Below are 12839 nucleotides of genomic sequence, written 5' to 3' on the forward strand. Positions count from 1 at the left end.
CAAAGAATCTGCTGTATAAGGAACATGTGTGGATCTATAGGCTTGACAGCCACAAACATGGTGTCAACGAGGACTTTGACTGGGCTTTATTTATCTCACAGGTATGTGATTAGATGGAGAGTCTGTTAGAACCGCATATAACACATTTGTTTTGTAGTCAATATATTTGGAAAAAATGCTGCAAGATGCACGTTTAATACTGACTTGTAAAGAAGGGCAGTTGTTTGGGAGGGTGAACTTCCATGCAACACTCCCTTCATAGAGGATAGCTCACTAACTATGAATACACAAAATGTGGCTTACTTTGTTAGTTGAACACATGGAAAATAATGTGCTCATATAAGAAAACCATTTCCGCATTTAGGGAATCATTATTTGAGGGAACATTGGAAGACATGCCCCTGACATAGTCCCAGAAGGGCTCAGAGTTCGGTGAAGGGGAATACCCTTTTGTTTGAACCTCATTTCACTACATGGGAAATCTGAGATATCATGCCATCTCTTATGGGCTGGTTCTGCTGCTAGGGAAGGTAAAAGAATGGTGCATGACAGATTGCCATACGAGTCCTTGGAAACCTGGCAAACAATGGCATAGCAGGGGGCAGCAGTGATGCGCTATAATGTGGTTATGTTTAAGATATTGAAGCCCCATGCAATCTTTAATTCACAGCCCCTTGCAATAAAAGGCAGCAACGAGTGAGCAAACGAGAACATTCTTTATGTGGTGATATGGAGAAATGGGACCAGTAAGGGGGCTGGTACCACCCTGGTGTATTCAAACAGCAACACTAAGAAGAGGGAAATGACTCTCTGTGCCACAATGTATTGTGTTCTTGGAGTTTAAGATTATTGTTGGGCATGTGTAGCTCGTAGGACAGAAGATGAACAGCTAGAAGTCAACATATTTTGCCATAGCAAGGTTGGGGAACCGTCTTTAAAAACATACTCTTCTTTAGCCTGCATGAAAAACCTGTGTATAGGCGCGTTATAAATGCCTCAGTCATATCCTATCATATTCCTCTGATTATTATTGCAATCGATCATCTGCATTAGTTCGGAGAAAGAAGACTTACTGATCAAATTAAAAGCTATAGGACACATCCACATATGAGATGAGTCATAAGTCAAGGATGCTCTTGCTTGATGCCACATTTCATTGAGAGGTGTGAATTTACAAAGGAACAGGACAAGAAATGTATCCTGTGCTTTTTCTGATGTGTCTGGTGACGTAGCATGAACAAAATATGCATCATCTTTAGATGAGAGCTTTTTCATGAATCTGGAGGCAGTGTGCACATTGTCCAGGAAATAGTAGCACATGAATAAAAGTGCATGCATGAGTAAAGGGTACACATGAACATTGTGCATTTCCAGGAAAAGAATAGAAAAGCAGGAAGTGCCCTTGTGAAAAATGTTTCCTGTCTTCTGTGGGCAGTATGTGAAGGAACCATGCCTTAAGAATGCAAGAAGGAGGAAGAAAAAATCTGGTGCACAAAGATTTCTCTCAAGAGGTAGAGGAGTTGTTGCGTTTATATACGTGCATGGTGAGATCCAAAGATCCAAAGTCCACCAGACTGTATTTCTCCCTAGCAACAACACACGTCCAAGCAACATGAGATGCAGAGAAGGGTAAATCAAAGATCAATCCCCAGGGGGGAGACTTTAGGTGCGGGGACTGTGGGATCAATGGAGCCCTGAATGTATGGGTCAGCATGACTGTATCATATCCTCCTCTCCCCCTGGTACCGCTTTCCTGTGCCACCCAGGTGCCTGCGATAATGAATGAATAGCATGTCTCAGTTGTTTAGTTTAGATAGGAAACAGTATATTTCATGTGTGCCCTGACCTTCACAGTGAGGATGAGCCCAGCTGACCCACGTGGAGCCAGATAGACAGAGAAGAACCAGACAATTAGTGCTTGGCACCCCCTATGGAGCAAGCTCATCTGTTGGGTGCCTCCAATCGGGAGCACCAAAATGTCTCATATAGCGATGATGCCTTTTGTGCTTATAACCCTATGTTTTTTGATGTAAGACCAGAGTTCTGATATTTGTATTTTGTATGAGTAAACCTTGTTATCATTGCAAAGCTTTCTCTTGGCCTATTCCCCTAAGTGTTTGTATTTACTCTGGTGTGTCCATAACAGGGACTTGCCTTTAACATCATCAACCAGTTAAACATTTGTGTGCAAACATAATTCATTTCCAGTAATAACTGGCCTCAGCCTTTTTAACCATAACTCTTAATTGAACATGGTTTGCATAAATACTTCAAGCGATATAAAGAAAGCTGAGTAAACAGGTTCTCTTTGAACTAGCGATAACTATCTCGTCTCTCCATTTTCCGTCTCCATTGGAACATTGTAATCTAAATAACTGCCATTTCATCACACACAGCATATCTTGAGAATACAATTGAAACTCCTGGGTATTGATTACTTTAGGCTCGAGCATTGACTCACCCCATAGTTAACTGCTGGTTAAATACAGATAGTGAAAACCCTCTGTCAAGATCCCATGCATTCAAGAGATTAAATCTGCTTTCTGCGATAATTATCAGACCATAAAAACCATGGCCAGCTCCTTTAGCTGAGTTGACCATCGCTAAGGTCGTAGCTACTTATTTACCCATCCTTTGGCCTCTGAAACTCAAGGGATTGAGTGTCAATCCCTGACGGCCGTGTTCTAATCTGTTTATAAAAAGCCCACTATATCTAGATTCATAAATCCCCTTTATTAGTTTTCTCATTGTGCATGCATGTTTAATAAATACTATATTTCCTTTACAGTGGATTCTTCAGGACAGGCCCCCTTTACCGCATGTGCATTTAAGAAACTCTTCATGCTTGCTTCTGGGCACTCCATGGCACATTATGTATGAATTATGTTTATATTTCATTTGGGGGTTTTAGCATTTGTCTTTCTATGCATGTGCAGAGCTAATATGTATCAATTTAACCACAAATTAACACTAAGTAACGTATCACATTCACATTTAACTATACTGGATACATATAAAATTGCAACATCCCATCGCGTTTGCCCCACCCTGTCACAAATATGGCACACGCAACATAAACCCCTCTTGATCGTGGCGACCTCTGCTGACTACCCCAACGTTCCCCCCCTTTAGTTAATACTTTAACTAACAAATCATAATCATCTTCTTGGGGAATAACACTACAATCACCTTTCATACCAGTCCCAATATGGACATACTCCTCTGCTGAACAAACCCAACTCGTCCCCCCACCACTTCCGCAATCTACCCCCTGCTCCCCACAGTCACCACAACTTGGTGGAGGACACAAAACAGCTTCAGTCTGAGTACCCATGTGAGAGGAGATGGTAGGGATTCTAGCTTTGGACAGAGCCACAGTCATCATAGCAGCTGCTTTCAGTACGTGGGCAGAAGAACATCATAAGAGCATTTGACATGAGCAAAAAAAAGACAAAAATAGGTAAGAGGATCTTCACAGTGAGGCTCATTTAAGATGACACATAAGAGAACAATGAACCTAACCATAGATCATTTGTAATTCCCGCCTCATTTTCCATGATCACTCTGAGTTTATGCATGGCAGCGATAGTTTGTGATACGGTACCATTCCCTGAGTCATTGGGAGGCACAAATGTGCAACAAGTACTCCAAATCCCTTGGCATACACCACCCTCCATTTCTGTTAGGAGGTCGAGGATGTAACAGCTTTGCAAAAACATGAGCCGCAGGGCCCGTAACTGTTCCTTAATGGCACTAAACGCTAACTCAGATGCGTTGACAAACAGTAGAAGATCATATATGGTCACCTGTAGCCACCGTTTGGATGCCAGGTGCCAGAGAGAAGCAAAAAGTATTTCCTATGACTAAACAGCTGTTACTGTTCAGGAATGTCCATTAAGGCTTTTAATGAGGCCGCTGAAAAAGAGTTTGAGCATTTGGTTCATTGCAATAGTTCCTGTTTCTCGTCGCCAAACAAAGTAATTGATTTTTGTCCATCTGCAATGATGAAGGGGACGCAAAGGGCAAAGGGGACGAAGGGGTCACAGATGTAACTTTGGGCATTGGGCGGGCCAGGACCAGGTGCTGTTGAGGGTTAATGAGGACTGGCACGTGGGGTGTAGAGAAACTGCACACAGCTCGCCTGGCTGTAGGCAACTGTCTATAGGTGTACAATCCACAAGTTAAAAAACTGTTCAGCAGGGCACCCGTAACTCCAGCCAGATCAGTGATGTGAAGAGTGCAGCTGCAGTTCCCATTTGTGCAAACAGGCACCGTGCCAGCAACATTAAAACTCAGAGAAAAATGGGTGTTTGTATCTTAAAAGGTTTCTCTGGCTCTTTGAGCCTTTACCACACGTTCCCACATTCTTGGTTTATAGGTGCCATCCCTTCTTCAGAGAAGACCCTCATTCCTCTAGCTCTGCAACTCTTCTCCTCTTGCTCCCAGCGGTTTTTAGAAAAAGTGCTCCTTCTAAACTCAATTGAACTCTTTGTATACTTTGGACATTCTTCTGTTCTTTATGTTCTGCAGCTCAACATTCTTCATTGATAGGCAAAATGGATGCTGTAACTGATTGCCCTTTAAACTGCCCTCAGACCCTGCAGAATGATAGATGCACTAGACACTGTGCATCTGCTACCTCTAGTTCATTCGGGCTAAACACCCTAGGGACACCAGAAGTATGGGGGAGGAGAGAGAAAATGTAGCAATATTCTGATCTCTCTCTGTCAACCTTCCTCATATGGCTGAATCATACATTGGGGGACATTATGAGCATGCCGGTCTGGAAATAAGGTGCTGATAGCAACGTCACCGTCACATTTTCCAGACCGGCATAGTCTACTGGTAGGGTCAGTGAGCTACCAGCAGTCCCGACTTGCCGGGAGTTCAGGTCCCTACCAGCAGTGAAAACAATGAAGCGCCATTACTAACGCTGACAGTGCTTCATTAGTACCCACTCCATGGAGTCCTGTGGGACATTTGTTTCCTTCAGGCACTGCAGTTATAGACATTTATTCTCATGCTGAACGTGTGCTTGTTCTTTGTTGTACTGCAGTTGCAGGGTCGATGTGAATATATGAAACATGTGCATTTAGTGGTGTCCCTGAACACCTGGTTAAACAGTTTTTAATAGCAGGCACGTTCTTCAGTTTTACTTGGTGGGGACGGTGCCTCGATTTTTTTCGTAAATCACTATCCTATGTTTTGTGGCCACTTGATCCAACTAATAACTGAAGAAATTGCTTTAAGCCCCTTTTCTTGTCAGATGAGTTGCTCACCTTTTGTGAATTTTGTTTCTTTAAATCCTTGTGGATTCTAGACAGCGTAACTCACATTGTGGTGGATTCTGCACGATTGCAACCTAATTGAATATATGATCTACCTGTTCTGCATGATTTCTAACCTCTTCCAGTCCCTTGTAGCATAGTTGGCCTGTTTTCTTTTTTAAATTGATTTGTGCAAGACAATCGTGCTTGTGCATCCTATACTTGTGTGACAAAAAGTGAAATAGCCCAGTCGAAAATACACTATAGCATTTGCTTGCTGAAAAACAAAGGCCCTCATTACTAGTTTGGTGGTAAGAATGGCAGTAATTCTGCACCCTCACCTCCAACCAACGCCAGGAAACAGCAGCAACTGGTGGAGGAACAGATGCCCCTCTCCAGCTAACCCCCTGGAAGGAGACAGTGAGCAGTATCCTTCACATGGCGAGCTTGGAGGGTGTGGGTTCAGCAGAGGTCGGAGCCAGCAGCCAGGAAGACCCTGGTGAGTATATGAGTGAATGATGTGCCCATTGCACAACAACCCCAATAGCATTTTGACATACACACACTTCCATGCATCCAGCTGAAAGTAACCCAAGCAATGCACAAGCCATCAATGTAATAGGTCAGTACATCGGGAGGCATGGAGGGTGTGAACCCCTTAAATGCTCACCATGTAGAATTGAGAGGCCGTGATGTAAACACATACAATAGTATAGGCACATTCCATTGTTGGAGCTTTCAATGAATTCGATGCCATCAAATGTTTTCCTTTCAATTTTGCTGAAAATGTATGTGGGGGTGGGTTAGGGTAATAATACATGTGCGGGGATTATGGGGTGGGGGGTCTGCAGGTCATCTCCCCTGCATAAATTTGCTGTGAAATGTCTTAAAATAAAAGAACATTTGACGGAACTGAATTCAATGAAATGGATTCGATGGAATCACATAGATCCTATACAACTACCATGGAACGGCAAGTATCACAGACAGTCACCCAATCGCATGTCACATCGCCACCACTGCTTGCATGTCAGCACCCATGTGCAGACACATCAGCTAAACTGCTACCATACACGTAATGTATTTCAATCAATCAACACCACTAGACATGTGGCTAAAACTCACAACTAGTGCAACAGACCAGTAGCTGCAAAGCCTCCATGAAGATTGTGTCCCACCTAATGCCGCAATCACACTGTAATAACTAGCCGGCACCCCTCATCTGACAGTACAACAGGATATGCAAGCAACATTGGGCATGCCCTACATGGGCACACGTGACCTTGTACAACTGTGAAGTACATGACGCCACAGCCCAAGCTAGGCACACACTCCTGACTGTCCATATCCACACACAACCATCAAGGCAGTAAACCATCATAGTGTCTGCCATATGAAGAAGGCCCCCCATGGGGCCCTAGCACCCTGTGACACCATACTATATAGAACACTACATGAGAGCACACCCTACTAAAGTCCATCAATGTATTGATGCACTATTTTCTGTCTCATAACAGGCACACAAGACCCCCAGGACCCCCATTGAAGGCAGCAGCACCTCGGCTCACCGGCCCCAGTATGTGGCAAAAAGCCACAGGACATGCCACATCCAGGAAGGTGAGTGCTCATGAGACACCCAAAACACACCTGTACAAGGGAATTGCTTCTGCCACCACTCGGGACACTGGCACACGAAGATTGCAGGACCTCCCAAACACTGGGCCCCCTCCCACCACTGCTGGGGAGTCAGAGGAGCAACCCACCCACTCAAGGGCCAACAACATGCAGCCTCGGGTCCAGGTCATGGAACCCGCTGACAATGCGCTACCTGAGTCTGCCACCAGTGCCTCAACGTCTGCAGCTTCCCTTCTGTGGCAAATGTCCTCTGATTCTTCCCCCTTCCCAGCATATTGCCCATGTTGTCCTCACCCTACCCTTTGCCATCTTGCTGTGTCTTCCGTTATCACCGTCCTGAGGACGCGGATTCCCAAGGTCAGGACGAGGAGCAAGCAGGCTGGGCATCTGGCATCGAGGGAAGGCGCCCCCATCAATCTCCCGGGTAAGTGCAGGAACACACACTGAATGCCACCTGGGAGAGGCTCACCCAGATCGAGCAGCAGCAAGAGGCAATGCAGCAAACAGCACAGGAGCAGCTGGAGCATTCTGAGGCAATGCGTGATGCAGTGCTGAGAGCTTGTAGGCAGGTGGACACTTTCCTTGACCATCTGTGTCGGCGTGCAACAGAATACAGTACCAGCCACACTCTCATGAGCTAGAGGGTTAGGGAGTTGGCTGAGCAAATGTCGGCCTCACATGAGACAATGGCCAGGGTCATCACCCTTACAATGCAGCCCCCTCAGGGCAGTGAACCTGCTGGTTCCATATCGACCACTTCTACTGAGGGTTCAGTGGCAATCACACCACCAAGGTGCTCCCAGCGCCACACAATTTGTGCAACCATGCATACACAGAAAAAAGACATGAGGAGGAGGTAATGGACACTTTCATGGGACAGACTGGAGACCACAGGGGTGTAGGGAGGGGGGTGGTGTTGGGGATGAGTGTGTGGGGGTGGTGTTGAGGATAAAGGTGTGTGGAGGGGGATGGTATTGGTGATTAGGGTGTGGGGAGGGGGATGGTGTTGCAGATCAGGGTGTGGGAAAGGGGATGGGGATAGGGTGTGTAGAGGGGGATAGTGTTGGGGACAAGGATGTGAGGAGGAGGATGGTATTGGGATGCAGGTGTGGGGAGGGGGATGATCTTGCAGATGAGGGTGTGGGAAGAGGGATGGGGATGAGGGTGTGGGAAGGGGGATGGGGTGTGTGGAGGGGGATGGTGTTGGGGATGAGGCTGTAGGGCTGGGGAGGGAGTGGGAGGGTCATATGGTTGGGGATTAGGTGCACAGTTGAATAATAAATCACTTTGAACTACAGCCATTTGATCCACTGGTCATTTAATTAGAGTAATACATGTGAATGGATCTTAGGTTAAATGTACATTGACAGGTGTCTATATGTGCTTGCAGAAATAGTGTTCAATGATGTCCTGCCAGTCAATACTTTCTTCCTTGAATTCGTCATGTGTATTGTGAGGTGCCCTATCGCCACCTGCATCTTCTTCACCATCTCAGTCGGGGCTGAAATGTCCTCTTCTGGAGGTATAGGTATATGCACAGGTTGCGCAGCATAGCGCAAGTGACAACAATCTCGCCCACCTTTTCATCACCTGTCTGGCAGAGGCATCTGAACCTTCTCTTGAGTAATCCAAATATGCAATGGTAACAGGGGTGTAGAGGAGCACACCTTTCTTAATTTAGACCTTGTAGTTTTCAAATGGTTTTTCATGAAGTTTTACACATAGCTTTCTGGAATACTTAGGTGCTGACAGAGTCCGATTCTGGGCTACAGAATCTAATATAAACAGAACAATTTTAACGATTCACACCTGATGAAGGGTATTAATTGCCCAAAACGCGCCGTGCATTAGAGAATTACACCAACAAATCTGCGTGAAGTTAAAAGAAAGCATTGTGAGATACATGGACTAATATCTCTTTGAGTCAATAGGAAATGAACTTACAGATGAATAAAGTGTTACATTTTTTCACAGTAGATAAGAGCTGTATGAAAATGCTTGAAGTGTTTGAAAATGTTTTGAAGTATTTGTGTCTGTTTTTTACTGTATTCAAATTAAGCACTACGAAGCATGAGGAAATGCTAAACTTTGGAATGATTTATGTTTTGATTATTTAGAACATTAGAAAGTCGGATAGAGATATCTATTATAATCATATATACATTTTTTGTTTGAACAATTAAAATATGAAAAGATTGCAACAGAACTGAGAGAGAAAATTATTTCGCATAGATTTATGCTCAAAAGTGTGCATGGAGCCAAGGTCATTTTGTGTTGGAAAGTGATCGTTAAAATTGTTCTAATCCAAATATGCAGTCTATGCATGTCCCGGTCCTTATGTGTGCCTCATTGTAGACTGATGTACCATGGTTCCTCACCGGTGTTAATAACCATGGTAGCAGTGGATAGTCCGAGTCACCTACAGCAGGAAGGGAGAAGAGTGTTTAGCCATAAAATGTTGCTTCTGCATGTTAATATCATTCACTATTGTCCTGGAGGCTTTTGTGTGCTGAAATGGATATAGGGCTGACTCCCTGTACTGCAGGGGTCTGGGGGTGTAATGGCTGTGTGTGGGCACATGGATGAGTGTTCAGTATGTTCTCAGGTGTCTCTGTGCCCAGCTTTAGTTGGGTTTAGGGCAAAGGGCTACTGGGTGCCACATGGAATATGGTTCATGGGGCATGTAGTTTCCTCACATGTGATCTCATGCCTGCCTCCATGTGTGCCTTTGTTCTACATCATGATCAGATGTCACACTTACCAAAGAGCCAGGTTTGTGGTTCTCGGTGTGTGTCCATATATGCAGGGTGCTGTTCCTCAGGACCATGGAACCATGTGTGCAACCTGGGAATCGGGCACAGCAGTGGCTGAGGGTCAGATCCACATCACTGAATATCTGTATGTTCTTGGAATGGTACTGTTTATGATTCCTGTATGCAGGCTCCACTGACTGGGGCGGGGAGGAGGGCATCGATGCCACATGTGTGCAGTCAAGTGCTGCTATGACATGGCAATGACATATAATCTTGCCTTTGCTGCATGCTCCTGAACCTGGGTGGTGGGCAGTGAGATGTTTGGATGAGCATGCCTCATGAACACGTCCAACAGTAGTGCAAACACTATAGAGAAAGTTGGCACAGAAGAGGAGGACAGACACCAGCCTATGCAGTGGTGGGATTGCAGTTCTGATGTTTATGGTGCTGTGGAGATCTGACTCTATGAGGGTCAGCAGCTCTCCTATGGTGTTCCTGTCCAAGCGATACAGCAAGACCAATAGGCCATCAGTCTGAGCCCAGGGGGATGGACGCACATGTGGTATATGCGGCAACATACGCCTCCTCTGTTTTTGTGCAGCCAGTATCATTCAATGTGGTTGCCCTGCATGCTGCTGGAGCTCAATGAACAGCAGCAGGTCGTGGATTCTGTAATTCACTTCTGGTTATGGCTGCATGTGGCTTGGAGGTTATTATTGGCACCTGTGCTTGATTCTGATCACCTGGATGCTTTAACCTCCACCTTGTGGGTGGAGATAACGGCACTGCATTTTTGGTGCAGTTACTACCAATTTTTGGTGGTATTTCAGTAGGAATTACACTTGTAAATGGGCAGTTATGTTTCTGGCGATAATTCAGCTAGCGCTAATTCCGCCGGTGCTAATTCCCTCAGAAATTGTAAGTAATGCCCATTTTCAGTAGCTTGTAATTCAGCGAAGTGGTAAAAATGATGGTAACAGATTTACAGCCAATTTTGCAATGCAAAAGACATGAAGATGGCAGAGATTGAACCAGAGTACCGTCATTTTGGACAGAACGTTGAAAAGCCTTTGTTCTGAAATACTGAATCCTGACATCAAAACTGCTTTGCACATAATGTTAAGTCTGATGCTCAGACCGACACTCAGGCTACAAGGCCAGTAAACAAGGGGGCCACAACAGGGAATCAAAACCACGTGATATAACATTCTCCAGAAGCACACAGCATGCAACTATTAAGTCAATTAGTTTCTATTGGTAGCAGTGAGAAAGTACAAATAGCCTTGATGTCCAGGTGCAAATAGCTACTGTGCAGATGGCCTCCTAATTAATAAACACACAGTCCAGCATACACAAGCTAGGATAGAAGGAAAACTCCATAAATATACAAAAATTAGTTCTGAACAGTGGTTCTCTATCACGTTATTGAAACAGTGATAATTTATTCCTGGCTCAACTAGACAGCGCGCCTGCTATTTCCTTGGTGCGTCCAGACACAGGGGGACACACCAAAGCCACAAACAAATTGGCAAAGAAGGTCTTAGGACTGGGAATAAGAAGGGAATAACTTCTTCAAACGGAATCATAGAAGTCCATTCATCTCTCCTTCCTTACCATGCACCCTGGCATCACATTAAAGTGCCCAAGGTTGGATTAGTAAACTACCGACCAATTAGAGCCTCGTCCACCAGGTCGGCTACCGTAACATAGTGCCAATTAATGAAGTAGTAGAATGAAGTTTAACATTTTCAATAGGACAGACTTAGGAGGAGCCATTAGTTAAAGAATATCCAATACTAGTAGCCTTCACCAATAGAATGTGCAAGTTTTATATCTTACTAATCAATAGAACAAGTGAATACAAGTGTTTTCTTATCACTAACCATGAAACCATTAATGACGTGTTTTCCATTTAAAAGCTTGTGTTTTGTATTCTAATGATTGAGAATTATTTTTTGTGTTTTCCTACCGTTCATGTTTGAATAAAGCTGGGTGTTCTCGTGCACTTGTAGTTATTCGATTATCTTTCGGTTCTTATTGATTATAGATTATTGATTGGGACCACTTTGACAACTGTAGGCCGACAGGGCCTGTGCGAGGATTTTCCCCCTCATAGTCGAAGGTTACTTTGCCACCTCAGAACCACGACCTCAGCATACCCTGCCTCATCATGCAGGGCACCTTCTGTGCAGTGTGACCTCCTGCAAGCTTCCCTAACTAGAAAAAGGGATAGCATTACAATTTTCCTTCTCTGAGAGATGGCATTGCATGTACAGCAGGCAGGTTTGCGAGCTATCCTCAGTAAGATAAGGAGAAGCATGGCGGTATCACTCCAATAATACAACTTACAAATAGGAGAGGTACAGAATGTGCAGCAGCACAGCAGATTTCCATCGCACATAAAACAGGGACAGCCATTGGTGGCTGGTGAATTTGTAAAGTGGTGGGTGTTTTCCTGAATTAGCTTGAGCGAGCCAGCACCAACTCAGGTGCATTCGGTAGAGGAGTTCCTCTGAGAAATGTATACAAAATCATGCGTTCTGCCTCATAAATATATGCCAGCACTGGAACTGTAATGCTCACTTTCATGCTGCTACTACCCATAGAACATCAAGAGAACAGTCACAATGGTACATGCCAGTGCTAGCCCCAGTTTCATGCTAATTGTGCCCAAAGAATATCATGAGCCTGCCGCAAAGATATATACCATAGAGATAATAAATGAAATTCAGGAAGTTCTTCCACATTGTATAGTCTTTCAGCGTGTCCCATTGCTCAATGTGCCAAATCACCAACATTGTTTGGAAAGGCCCCTTAGGACAGGCTCCTAGGCTGTGGCATGCAAACACTTTAAGGTTACTTTGCTGGCTTATGTAGATGATGTTGTGCTCTTGGCACAGACAACACAATGTTGTCAGAAGTTTCTGGATGACTATGCAGGATCTACGTCTACAAGCAAATTGAAAATGAATGTAGGTCATCAATTCTGATAATGTGTAAAGCATGTACATTAGCCAGAGTATTTATGATGAATGGGTCCCCTCTTTTAATTATTTTTTTTTATTGCAATTGGTTTAATTAAACCTTTACAAAGAGACAAAAATCAGATCAAAACATAAATAGATCACAACATACATTGATAAGAAATGACTACAGCTAATAAAATCAAGATTATTTACATATG

Source organism: Ambystoma mexicanum, chromosome 4q, assembly GCF_040938575.1.
Source record: "Ambystoma mexicanum isolate Mex_15411 chromosome 4q, UKY_AmexF1_1, whole genome shotgun sequence".
Classification (NCBI taxonomy): Eukaryota; Metazoa; Chordata; class Amphibia; order Caudata; family Ambystomatidae; genus Ambystoma; species Ambystoma mexicanum.